Below are 12,063 nucleotides of genomic sequence, written 5' to 3' on the forward strand. Positions count from 1 at the left end.
AAAATGAGGTAGAGGGAGAGGAGGAGGAAAAGGAGGTAGAGGAAGAAGAGGAGGCCTTCCCTCCCCCCTCCCTGTCAGTCCATCTCTCCAGGGTCCTCTCCCTCCTACAGATCAAAGCCAAGTTTACTTTATTCTCTAAACGAGCCATCAAAGAACTGACTCCTCATTAACACTCTCTCACAGGCCTTCACACACACACACACACACACACACACACACACACATGCCCGCACGCAAACACACGCACACACATACTGAGGGCTATTCTTGGTCATTGGACATGCACAATAGGAGACGTGTCATACACTAAACTAATGAATTGTTCGACTATGGTGAGTATAATGGTGGAGCTAATGGTGATTACAGCTCTATGCTGCAGCCCATTATGGTCTGATGCCAGTCTGGGCCCAACCCTGAATCATCAGCCTGGATTTCATGAAAGGATGCAGAGGAGGGTCTGGGGAGGGAGAGAGTGGGAGGCTGTGTGTGTGCGTCTATATGTGTGTGTGTGTGTGTGCGTTTATATGTGTGTGTGTGTGTGTGTGTGTGTGCATAGGCCCTGCTTGGCTGGAGTTCTCAGCCGCCCAGTGGCAGATGGCAGAGAGATGGCCTGAATGGCCAGAACAGGAGGAGGTGGGGGGGTGTCGAGGAGCAGGGAGCAAGCTGAGACAAGACAGACTGCCTTCATCCTCTTCCCGCTCTTTACATGTTCCTTTATTCCTGTCGCTCCTCTCCTTCCCCCTGCCTCCCTTCATCCTCTTCCTCTATTCATCTATAGCTGAGGCTCTGATGAGAAGGACATGAGGAGGGGTGAGACAGGGAGGAGGGGTGAGACAGGGAGAAGAGAATAGGGGGTGAGACAGGGAGGAGAGAATAGGGGGTGAGACAGGGAGGAGAGAGGAGGGGTGAGACGGGGAGGAGAGTGGACGGGGTGAGACAGGGAGGAGAGAATAGGGGGTGAGACAGGGAGAAGAGAGGAGGGGGTGAGACAGGGAGGAGAGAATAGGGGGTGAGACAGGGAGAAGAGAGGAGGGGGTGAGACAGGGAGGAGAGAATAGGGGGTGAGACAGGGAGGAGAGAGGAGGGGTGAGACGGGGAGGAGAGTGGGGGGGGGGGGGGTCTGTCCGTGAAACTGCCCCCCCAGTGAGAGCCTCCTGTCTCCTGGCTACAGCAGAAACCCTCCTCCTCCCACTCCTAACTCTCCCTCCCTGTCTGGCTCACTAACCATCAACTAGAACAAGGAACCACATATTGGCTCATGTTGATACAGCTCGAAAACAGCTCCATCAGGGAACAGTGCAGAATGTATGTGCAGCGTACATACACATCAATCGAGGCCCGGGTTGCTGTAGGGTCAGTAGATGGGCTGAATGCTAGACTTTGTACATCCCTTCCCAGTCAGAGTAGAGCTGTGATATCAGGTGTCCTCTGTCTCAGCATCTTCTCTGTTCTCAGTCGGGGGCCCTGCCCTGGTTCTCACGCTCTCCTCAGATCTGGGCTTCCACATAGGAAGAACCCTGCCGTGGAGAAACTCTTTAGAGGAAAGCGCACGCAGCACTCCACCCTTCTTTTATTCCCGCTGTCCTCCCTGCCTCTCGCTCTCTGTGACGTCTCTCTCCATCCTCACATTCTTCTGTCCTCTCTCTCTCTCTCTCTCTCTCTCTCTCTCTCTCACTTGCTCCACTGTTCACCACCTCTACTGTAGTAAGAGAGAGACCAGACCCTCCCTGTTGCCTCCCCCCCGCTCCTCCCTGACACACTCACACACACAAACTCACCGACACACAGACCAGGTACAACGGACCGCAGACCTCAGTATTCCATCTGGAACAGCTTCTCCAGTATGGATGTCCTGTCGTATTGCTAGCTAGCTGTCGACGCAGCAGCACTTTTACTGCACACCATAAATACAGGCTGGGCCACAGATTTACTGTCCTCATATGGAGCTGAATGGTGAAACAAATTATACCATTATTTATTTAATATACTGGAGAAATACTGCAAACTGAACAGGCCTATGGATGGATATTGTATTCTGCTTGAATTTCTGGCGTTTTTCCCATTTGTTTTTCAGTGTGTGTGTGTGTGTGCTATGCTTTATGTGTGGGCTGTGTTCCTCAGGGTGGTGTAAACAGCCCTGTTGGGTGTGTTAGGTTGTCTTTGTTGGAGCCGGGCAGTGGGAGAGGCAGGTCTCCATGGAGGGTTTGGACCTCAGTGGGGGTTGGCGAGGCACAGAGTGTTGTGCCAGGGTACGCCACTGGTATAACAATGGAGATTTGTTCACTTCTTGGACCCTTTAGTTTTGTCTGCTCAGTTTGTCTTCATCTCCTCAGCAGCTTTGACTCACAGGCCTCCAGCAGCAAACCGACCGGCAGTCACCAGGAGTCTGTAGAGGAGGCTTCTCATCCGACACAACTCGAGATGGCTAGGAAACGAATACTGCTGCATGCTTAACGATTGGGTGGTTTCATGTGTGTGTAAGGATGTTTGGGGATTTTGAGTTGTTGCCAAATGTTGCATGTGACCATGGAAAACATGATTAAAATGATCGATTTCTCAGTTGCAGAGTTCATTTTTCCATCTTTTTTTCTGTTTAGACTTGAGAGCACCTCCTGGGGCTAGGCTGTCCACCTGGGCTTGTTTAGATGCATTGTGTTGCTGACATTTCGAGTCTTCCTGCAGGTCTTGTGTGTGTTCTGAGGAGCCTGGAGAAACAGCAGGTCAGAAATAGCAACAATGAAGCAGGACTATCCCCCAAGGAGCAGTGGACTGCAGCCCTTAGGCCGGCCCTTTGATCTGGGTAGGTGGCACTGCTGTGTGTGTGTGTGTGCGTTTGTGTGGGTGTGTGTGTGTGCGTTTGTGTGGGTGTGTGTGTGTATGCTCGTGCATGTGTGTTTGTATATTCTTGGCAGCAACAGCAGATGCCTGCCCCCCCTTGATTCCAGTGGACAAAAACTCTGGCACAGAACTAACTACCCCTCCTCTTCCTCCTCCTCCGCCTCCATCTCCTACTCACTGTACGATATGACACCGCACACAAGCAGAAGGCCTGTGTATACACAATCATATGGTATACATCTCACACACACACACACACACACACACACACAGCATCTGACTCTTGTCTTGACTGCTTGACCTCATTATAATCAGGGAGGTATTCCCCACAAAGCCCTGTCAGCCAGCTGGTTGACAGACATGACAGCCACCACACCTCCTCAGGTCTGGGGGGCGTGTCTCCAGGAGGCTGGCTGGTCTCTGAGCCCTGGTAGGGCCATCAGAGGGCATGCCCCGGGCCTGCGTGTGAGAGAGCGGAGGCAGCGACAGCTGGGGGGGGCGGGGGGACTGGGTGGGTTTATACCCAGCGGAGCAGATATGGGAGAGGGGGGAGCAGAGGAGGGAGGGGGGGGGGGAGCAGGATGGAGGTAGAGGGACGTGTGTGTGTGTGTGATCAACAGAGTGTGAGTCACTGCCTTGTTAAAGAGCCCCTCACAGCCCCATGCTGGGAACTTTATTAACCTGCAGACACACACACACACACACCCCTGCACATGCGGTCACTTACACATGCACGCACACAGCATAAATTTGCCCATAGGGCAACAAAGTAGTCTATGGGGAAACAGCTCCGGTGTAGTGTGGCTCTGAATAGTTACCTTCCTGGTAATGTTCCCATTTTTCATATATGAGTGGAGCTGGGAGACATACTTAAGCAATCACAGTGATTGTCTGTGTGTGTTTGTGGGCGGATGTGTGTATATGTGTGTGGTTGTGGGTGGGGGTGTGGTTGTGTGTGTGTGTGGTTGGATGTGTGTGTGTGTGTGTGTGGTTGTGTGTGGTTGTGTGTGGTTGTGGTTGTGTGTGGGTGTGTCTTCTGTCTCAGACAGAGTAGGACACACGGCGGGGACCTCTCTAAGCCCTTCGATATCAACCCCCCTAGAGGAGGATTTACCGGGCTGCCCAGCTGGTGAGCACTCCCCTTTCACATGCAGCTATCTCACTCTCTCCTTCCCCCTTCTCCCTTTCCCTCTCTCTGGCCGTTTCACTCTCACACTCTCCTCTTCTCTTTCTTCCTTCTCCGTCTCCAACGTCAACCGTGGATGAATCGAAGGTCGGAGAAAGTGAAAGAAGGAGAGCGAGTGAGATAGAGAGACAGAGAGAGAGAGAGAGAGAGAGAGAGAGAGAGAGAGAGAGAGAGAGAGAGAGAGAGGGAGAGAGAGAGTGACAGAGAGAGAGAGAGATATGAAGGTTCATCCTCCCCTGCGGTGTTAAATGAGGGGTTATCAACCCCAGACCTCCATCCCTCTCCTCCCTCTCTCAAAGTGACAGCAGCTAACAGATAAGTGGTGTATGTGTGTGTGTGACCATGCGTGTGTGTGCGGAGTGATACGCAGTTTTTGTACACGAGAGACTTGTCCCTTGCTGAGGTCAAGAGGTCATGTAGTGGGCCTCTTACAGTCCGCATATAGATATGGAACGCATTATGTCCAGACTCTCTGGTGGCAGTAAGCAAGAAATATATAGAAATAGCCTTACATGAGTTATGATATTATCACCTGTTTGCCTGTTCTCCCGTAATCTCTGGATAAGAGCGTCTGCTAAATGACTAAAATGTACCCATTTGCTGACTATGCTTGGTCATCTAAGGAAATGTTCTGTGTACACTATATTTGAACTTGTCTATCCTTTTTATATAAGGACTATTGTGAACCATGTCCCTCACTCATCTGACCACTCTATCGTGGGAAGGTCACATGATCCGAGCAGCCCGTTCCAATAAACAAAGTCAACTCTTTTTCATTGTCATGCATCTTTCCTGCCAGCCTTCTGACAGATCTCATCTTGTCACTGAGGTTTAGCCGAACTGTACCCTCTTTGGGTACTTCATTCCTGGTGTTAAGTAGTGTATTCCAGTCAGGATCTGCTCTGTGGAAAGGTTGGAACAGACAGCAGTTCTGAAGCTACATACACTACACCTTTTCATCCTGTCTCCCCTACACCTCACCTTGCATGTGTGAAATAAACAGCCGCCACCAAACACGGGTAGGCCGGTTTGTAGCTCACATTTCTTCAGACGGATGTGCTAGCATGTGCTGAGCTGGGAGACACGTATGTGCTAATTAAACTCCTGGGTATTTAGAAGAGAGGAGAGAAGAGACAGACCACACAGACCTCCTCACTCCTCTTCTCTCTTTGCCTCCCCTCTCATCTCTTCTCCTCCCCTCTCCTCTCTTCAGTCCTCCCCTTCCATCTCTTCTCCTCCCATCTCCTTTCTTGTCATCCCCTCTCATCCTCTATTCTCTCCTCCACTCTCTCCACTCTCCTCTCCCCTCCTTACTAGGTGAGCTCTAACAGAGAATAAAGAGATGTTGGAGTGTTTCATCAGAGCACATTGAAGATGAAGGCAACACATAAAAGAGACTCTGTTCTCGATGACTTACCTGGCTGAAGGAGAGACAACAGGTTAGAGCACGTTCCTCCCTGTGCTCCAGCGCTCCGTGAGACTCCATGATGAATGCGGAGGTTGAAGCTGTGATAAATACCTTCAGATTCAGATATAGGGCACATATCACCTGAGGTAGAGATATAGGAAGATGTGTGCTCCATTGTAGATGTGGAGTGAGAAGTGCTCAAACAGGACAACCAAGAAAGGCTTAGTGGTCAGTGGTAGGAGATGGTAGGAGGGAGGGAGGGAGGGAGGGAGGGAGGGAGGGAGGGAGGGAGGGAGGGAGGGAGGGAGGGAGGGAGGGAGGGAGGGAGGGAGGGAGGGAGGGAGGGAGGGAGGGAGGGAGGGAGGGAGGGAGGGAGGGAGGGAGGGAGGGAGGGAGGGAGGGAGGGAGGGAGGGAGGGAGGGAGGGAGGGAGGCCACAGAGGCTGTGTGTGAGTGGGTCTCTAAGTGAAAGGAGATGTCTGTTTTATGAATTAGGCTGTGTTCCTATTCTCTCTGTGATTCACTCATCACTGGCTAAGCTCCCTTTCAGTCAGACTGTTAATTGAAGTGTTGACTTGGCTGGGAAATGAATAGCCTCAGGTGGTGATGTGGCACGGTGGCCAACTTGTGTGTGTGTGTGTGTGTGTGTGTGTAGGTGCATGCATGAGGATCCCTGGGAGCACATGTGTGTGGGTGTGTATGTCTGTGTGGGTGAGGTTGTGCGAACGTGTGTGTGTTGGGCATGTGTGTGGTGTGTGTGTGTGTCCTTAGCACAGCCTCAGGTGGGATAGTGCTGCCGCTGTTCAGCCACTCTAATTGTTTTCAGGTGCAGGCTAATTCTGTGACTCTTAGCTGAGGATGATCAGGGAATGTTGTCTGTCTCCTGTCTCTCTGTCTGGGGAGGCCTTTGATCTGCTGCACTGGTCAAAAACTGCAGCTCCAATTTATCCCCCAAAAATGTAAAAATATTTACCTAAATATATCAAGACTGATAAATCTAACAAAGTCCGTATTTTATGTAAGTGCTGATATGTATGTGTGTGGAATTGGGATATTAGTAGTGTGTGTGAGTCCTGGCTCATGTAAATACCACATTAGCATTAGCATTAGTTAGCGTAGCGTCTTCTCTCTGTGGTGCAGCAGGCCGCAGGTGGCTCTATTAGCCTGTCTAAACACTGATGCTAATGATGGTAACACACTCTGGCAGCATGGAGACACCACACTGTCATGGAATACACCTGCCTGTTGTCTCAGCCTCACCCTGGACACACTCTAACAAGTGTGTGAGTGTGTGAGTGTGTGGGTGAGTGTTTGTGTCAATTTAGGGGGATGAAGAGGGGTGGCAGAGTGTGTATGTTTGTGTGTACACTCTTTAGGGCTTGCGGGTGCGTGTGGATGTATGTTTGAACGTGTGTGTGTGTGGGGGGGGGGGGTGTTTCCATCAGTCGTTGTGTGTTCCGGTGCGTGTGTGTGTGTTCCGGTGCGTGTGTGTGTGTTCCAGTGCGTGTGTGTGTTCCGGTGCGTGTGTGTGTGTTTCTGGGCGTGTGTGTGTGTGTTCCGGTGCGTGTGTGTGTGTTCCGGTGCGTGTGTGTGTGTTTCTGGGCGTGTGTGTGTGTGTGTTGGATGTGCAGTGGCTCATTTTGTCCAGGCTTCAGTCTCAGTCTCCCAAGACTGTTCTAGCAGCTGGGCTGCTTCCAGTGGCTCAGCATTGTAACATTTAGCATTCCACACACAGCTAGGAGGCAGCAGCCTCGATAGAGACAACAAGATTAACAGCACATGATGTTCTACAGTGTGTACGTGTGTGTATTTGTGTGTGGGTGTGCATTTGTGTGTGTATCAGTGTGTGTGTGTCTACATGTGTGTGCATAGGTACAACACATGATGTTAAGGTGTGCCTGAGACAGAAAGAGAGAGAGAGTGTGGAAAGGAAAGAGTGATGAGTGTGTGAGCAACTGTGATGGGGGCGGTGCCCTGAGGCCGGTGCCAGCCTGGGTGTCCATTAGGGTTGGAATCAGCACATTGTCATTTGTAATCACAACTGACTGTTAGATTGATGAGAGAGCACCGTGGCTGTTTAAATATTTATATCTCTGTCTGTGGAGAGGTAGAAAGAGAGAAAGAGAGAGAGAGAGAGAGAGAGAGAGACAGAGAGAGAGATAGAGAGAGGGAGGAGGTAAAGATAAGTAAGAGAGTGAGAAAAGAGAGATGAGGCACAGAGACAAAGGTTGAAATTACCGGAGAAGAGTGAGAACAATACCGTTGAGAGGAGGAGAGGAAAAAGAGAAGAAAAGGGCGAGACCAGAGCGGCCAGAGAGTGTAAAGAAGGAGGTTAAAAGTGGCCGAACGAAAGAGAGAGAGGGGCAAGGGAGGGAAGGAGGCTGTACGAGAGAGAGAGGGGCAAGGGAGGGAAGGAGGCTGAACAAGAGAGAGAGGCAAGGGAGGGAAGGAGGCTGTACGAGAGAGAGAGGGGCAAGGGAGGGAAGGAGGCTGAACGAGAGAGAGAGGGGCAAGGGAGGGAAGGAGGCTGAACGAGAGAGAGAGAGGCAAGGGAGGGAAGGAGGCTGTACGAGAGAGAGAGGGGCAAGGGAGGGAAGGAGGCTGAACAAGAGAGAGAGAGAGGCAAGGGAGGGAAGGAGGCTGAACGAGAGAGAGAGAGGCAAGGGAGGGAAGGCGGCTGAACAAGAGAGAGAGAGAGGCAAGGGAGGGAAGGAGGCTGAACGAGAGAGAGAGAGGGGCAAGGGAGGGAAGGAGGCCGAACGAGAGAGAGAGGGGGGCAAGGGAGGGAAGGAGGCTGAACGAGAGATAGAGAGGGGCAAGGGAGGGAAGGAGGCTGAACGAGAGAGAGAGAGAGAGAGAGAGAGAGAGAGAGAGAGAGAGAGAGAGAGAGAGAGAGAGAGGGGCAAGGGAGGAAAGGAGGCCGAATGAGAGAGAGAGAGAGAGAGAGAGAGAGAGAGAGAGAGAGAGAGAGAGAGAGAGAGAGAGGGGCAAGGGAGGGAAGGAGGCCGAACGAAAGAGAGAGAGAGGGGCAAGGGAGGTAAGGAGGCTGAACGAGAGAGAGAGAGAGAGAGAGAGAGAGAGAGAGAGAGAGAGAGAGAGAGAGAGAGAGAGAGAGAGAGAGAGAGAGAGAAAGAGAGAGAGAGAGAGAGAGAGAGGGGCAAGGGAGGGAAGGAGGCTGAACGAGAGAGAGAGAGGGCCAAGTGAGGGAAGGAGGCTGAACGAGAGAGAGAGAGAGAGGGCCAAGTGAGGGAAGGAGGCCGAACAAGAGAGAGAGAGGGGCGAGGGAGGGAAGGAGGAGACTTTTCTCAGGCCCTGGTGTAATGCAGCGTTCCGCTGTGTCAGTTCCTCAACTCCACCCCTCAGAGGTGTCCGCCCCCCTTTCTCCTCGCTCCTTATGAGGCTCCATCCTCCTCTCCTCCTCTCTCCCCCCCCCCTCCCCCCTCCTCTCTTAGAAGGATTATTATGTTTATGTCTGCAATGCTCTGGCCTCCTGGGAGAATGGGGATATTGTTCTGCCCCCTCTTCTCACCTCCTCTCCTATGGGAAGGCCCTCTTCTCTGGGAGGCAGGCGGCTGAGATGAGGGTGTCCGCGTGTGTGGGTGGGTGTGTGTGTGTGTTTGCAGGGACTATAGATGTGAGACAGACGTTCTTACAGACACGCCCCTCCCAGAAGAAGTACCTCACTGGAATAGTTTGTTTTCTTATTTTTCTTCACACACACACACACATTTCTCTATCCTGCCAGTGCACCTGGTTCTTTCTCCTTGTCCACTCAAGGCCTTCCTCTGGCCACCTATTTGTTTACTCTTTGACTTGGAGAAGCAGGGCTGTGTGTGTGTGTATGTTTGTGTGTTTGTGTGTGTGTGTGTGTGTGTGTTTGTGTCTCAGCCCATCTAAAAACACTGTCCATATGGTGCTCCATTGAAGAGGCTGTGATCTAATGGACAGGCCCAGTGATGGAATTCAGCTTCAGTGTCTCACAGGCCATTGGCCATGACTGCTTTCTGGAAGGCTGTGAATTTCCCGTGGAGAATGGATATTATGCAGATCCGCCCCCCGCTCTGGTTCAGACCATAGCATAGAAAGCAGGATCAACACCTCTCTGATTGGGTGAGTTCTCCCGGCACCTCCAGGCTGTTTGGGCCCTCATCCATCCAGAGAGAGGTTGCCAGATTGGCCATAAACCCTCAGATTAGGGGGAGAGTGTTTTAAGGGGGAGGGGTGGGGCTGGGGGGGGGGTCATGCTCCCCCAGAGATTAAATGATCTGATATTTCACTCCGAGCCCCAGATGGAAGGGGCGGGGTCAGGGTGGGGGCAGGCTGGGGGGGTTGGGGGGGTTGGGGGGCTGGAAGACAGATATTCTGGGAGGTAGCGGGGTGGGGTGTTGTTGCTTTGGTGGAGAACATGGTGCTGCTGCTCTCTCCTGCTGATGGAAATGATCCTCTTCTCCTCATTGGCTCGTATCTCTTCCTCACACCACTGACTCTCGCTCTCTCTTTTACTCTGTTCTTGGCCATTAACCACACAGTCTGTCACAACCCAGGCCAACGTTAGTACTCTTGTTATTATAAATTATGTCAGGCTTATTAACTGAGAAGCGCACGTGCAAGTTTGGAGCAGTTGACCAAACTGTGTGTATGTATGCGTGTGTGTGTTTGTGTGTGTGTGTGCAATTGTGTGTGGTTTCGGATCTCTGTTCCTGTGCGTCCATCCTGTACAAAAAAGGAATGTGACTGGTAATTAAAACTCTATTTTATCTTACATGATCTATCAGGAGGTCTGTGTTCAGTCTCCTATATTACTTCTCAGATAAACCTAAGATACACGTACTCCCACTCAGAGGAAAGGCTAAGTCAATAATGTATATTCTGTGGAGAGTTCATTTAATTTGAAACCAATTGAACTATTTTTGACTAGATACACTGCACCTCAGGTAAGCATTTTTGTGGGTGGGCTTTAGTGTGTGTTTTAGTGTGTGTGTGTGTGTGTTTTGAGCACTGTGGTCTAGGAGCTTTATTACTGGAGGAAGTGAGGATTAGGCGGGGGCAGTGGGACCCCCACCCAGGGGGGAGACAGACAGTCAGATACAGACAGACAAACAGACAGACAGACAGAGACAGTCAGACAGTCAGAGACAGACAGACAGACAGAGGGGATTTGATCCAGTCTGTCATTATAACTCTCATTCCTGTCTCATTATTACCTGCCCCTCTATCTCATTTTCACCTAATCCTCCTAGTCCAGCCTCTCTGTGGGAACCAGGAGGCAGGAAGTCTGGGGGCAGGGGCCTGCTCTCCAGGCTCAGACAGACACATTCATATTGATGTGAAAAAATGCACGTTTCTGCGTTAGTGGGAAAGAAAGTCCCCAGTCCCCAGTCCCCAGTCCCCCCACCCCTCCCACCCCCACCTCCCCCTCAGCATCTTTACAGAACGCATCCCAGAACGGGTTTGTTCATGTCCATATGAATTCCGTCTGTCTCTCCCTGTTGTGATTTGTAATCGTTGTAATCTGCAGTGTTGGAGCCTAATGCCGCACACACGCTCAGTGGTGACATTGATGGCTGAGCAGGGAGCAGATGGTGTCTGTTATGGGCCAGAGAGGGTCTTCTGTTTGCAGCTCCATGTAGACCCTCCACCAGGAGCCTGCTACCTGTCTGTAGCTCCATGTAGACCCTCCACCAGGAGCCTGCTATCTGTCTGTAGTTCCATGTAGACCCTCCACCAGGAGCCTGCTTCCTGTCTGTAGCTCCATGTAGATCCTCCACCAGGAACCTGCTACCTGCCTGTAGCTCCATGTAGACCCTCCACCAGGAGCCTGCTACCTGTCTGTAGCTCCATGTAGACCCTCCACCAGGAGCCTGCTATCTGTCTGTAGTTCCATGTAGACCCTCCACCAGGAGCCTGCTACCTGTCTGCAGCTGCAGTAGCAGGACAGTAGGAGAAAAGCTATGTCATGCTCTTTCAGGATTGGGCATGTGGAAATGAAGGAAGGATGGAAAGAGTGGGAGAGCAAAAGGAAAGTAGAAGAGAAAGATAGAGTCCTGAGTTGGTATTGGCTAATGAGAATTCTGCTTTATTGCTGAATTGATACATCCTCCTTTTCTGTGAAATGACCCGTTTTGGCACTGAGCTGTTTTTTCCTGAGTGCTTCGTTTTTCTCTTTTAGCTCATCGACAGCCGCCAGATGGCAACTGTCTGTCTTGGTGATGGTTGTTATGGAAACCGAAGCGGGTTGTGGCTCTGCCACAGATGTGGTGCGACGGTGAGATACGGCAACCAGAGAGGGACAGACAGGTTCTGTGTGTGTGCGTGTGTGTGTGTGTGTGTGTGTGTGTGTGTGTGTGTGTGTGTGAGTGTGTGTGTGTTGAGGGGGGGTGGGGCGTCGTGGTGAGATGTGAGTGATAACTTGAATCACATGAATAAAAGCTGTCTCAAGAATGATGTACGCAGTTCTATACATATCTTGTCTTTCTGTACATCCCCCTCCGGCAACTCTAGTAAATAAACCCATCCCATGATCCCTCATTCTCCCGCAGAAAAACAATCCCATTCAGTCATCACAGACTTCCAGTCTCCTGCTGGGTCTACCAAGCCGATGGCCTTGTCAGAGCTCTGACAGTCTCAATCCA

Source organism: Hypomesus nipponensis, chromosome 23, assembly GCF_054491055.1.
Source record: "Hypomesus nipponensis isolate SF chromosome 23, ASM5449105v1, whole genome shotgun sequence".
NCBI classification, from domain to species: Eukaryota; Metazoa; Chordata; class Actinopteri; order Osmeriformes; family Osmeridae; genus Hypomesus; species Hypomesus nipponensis.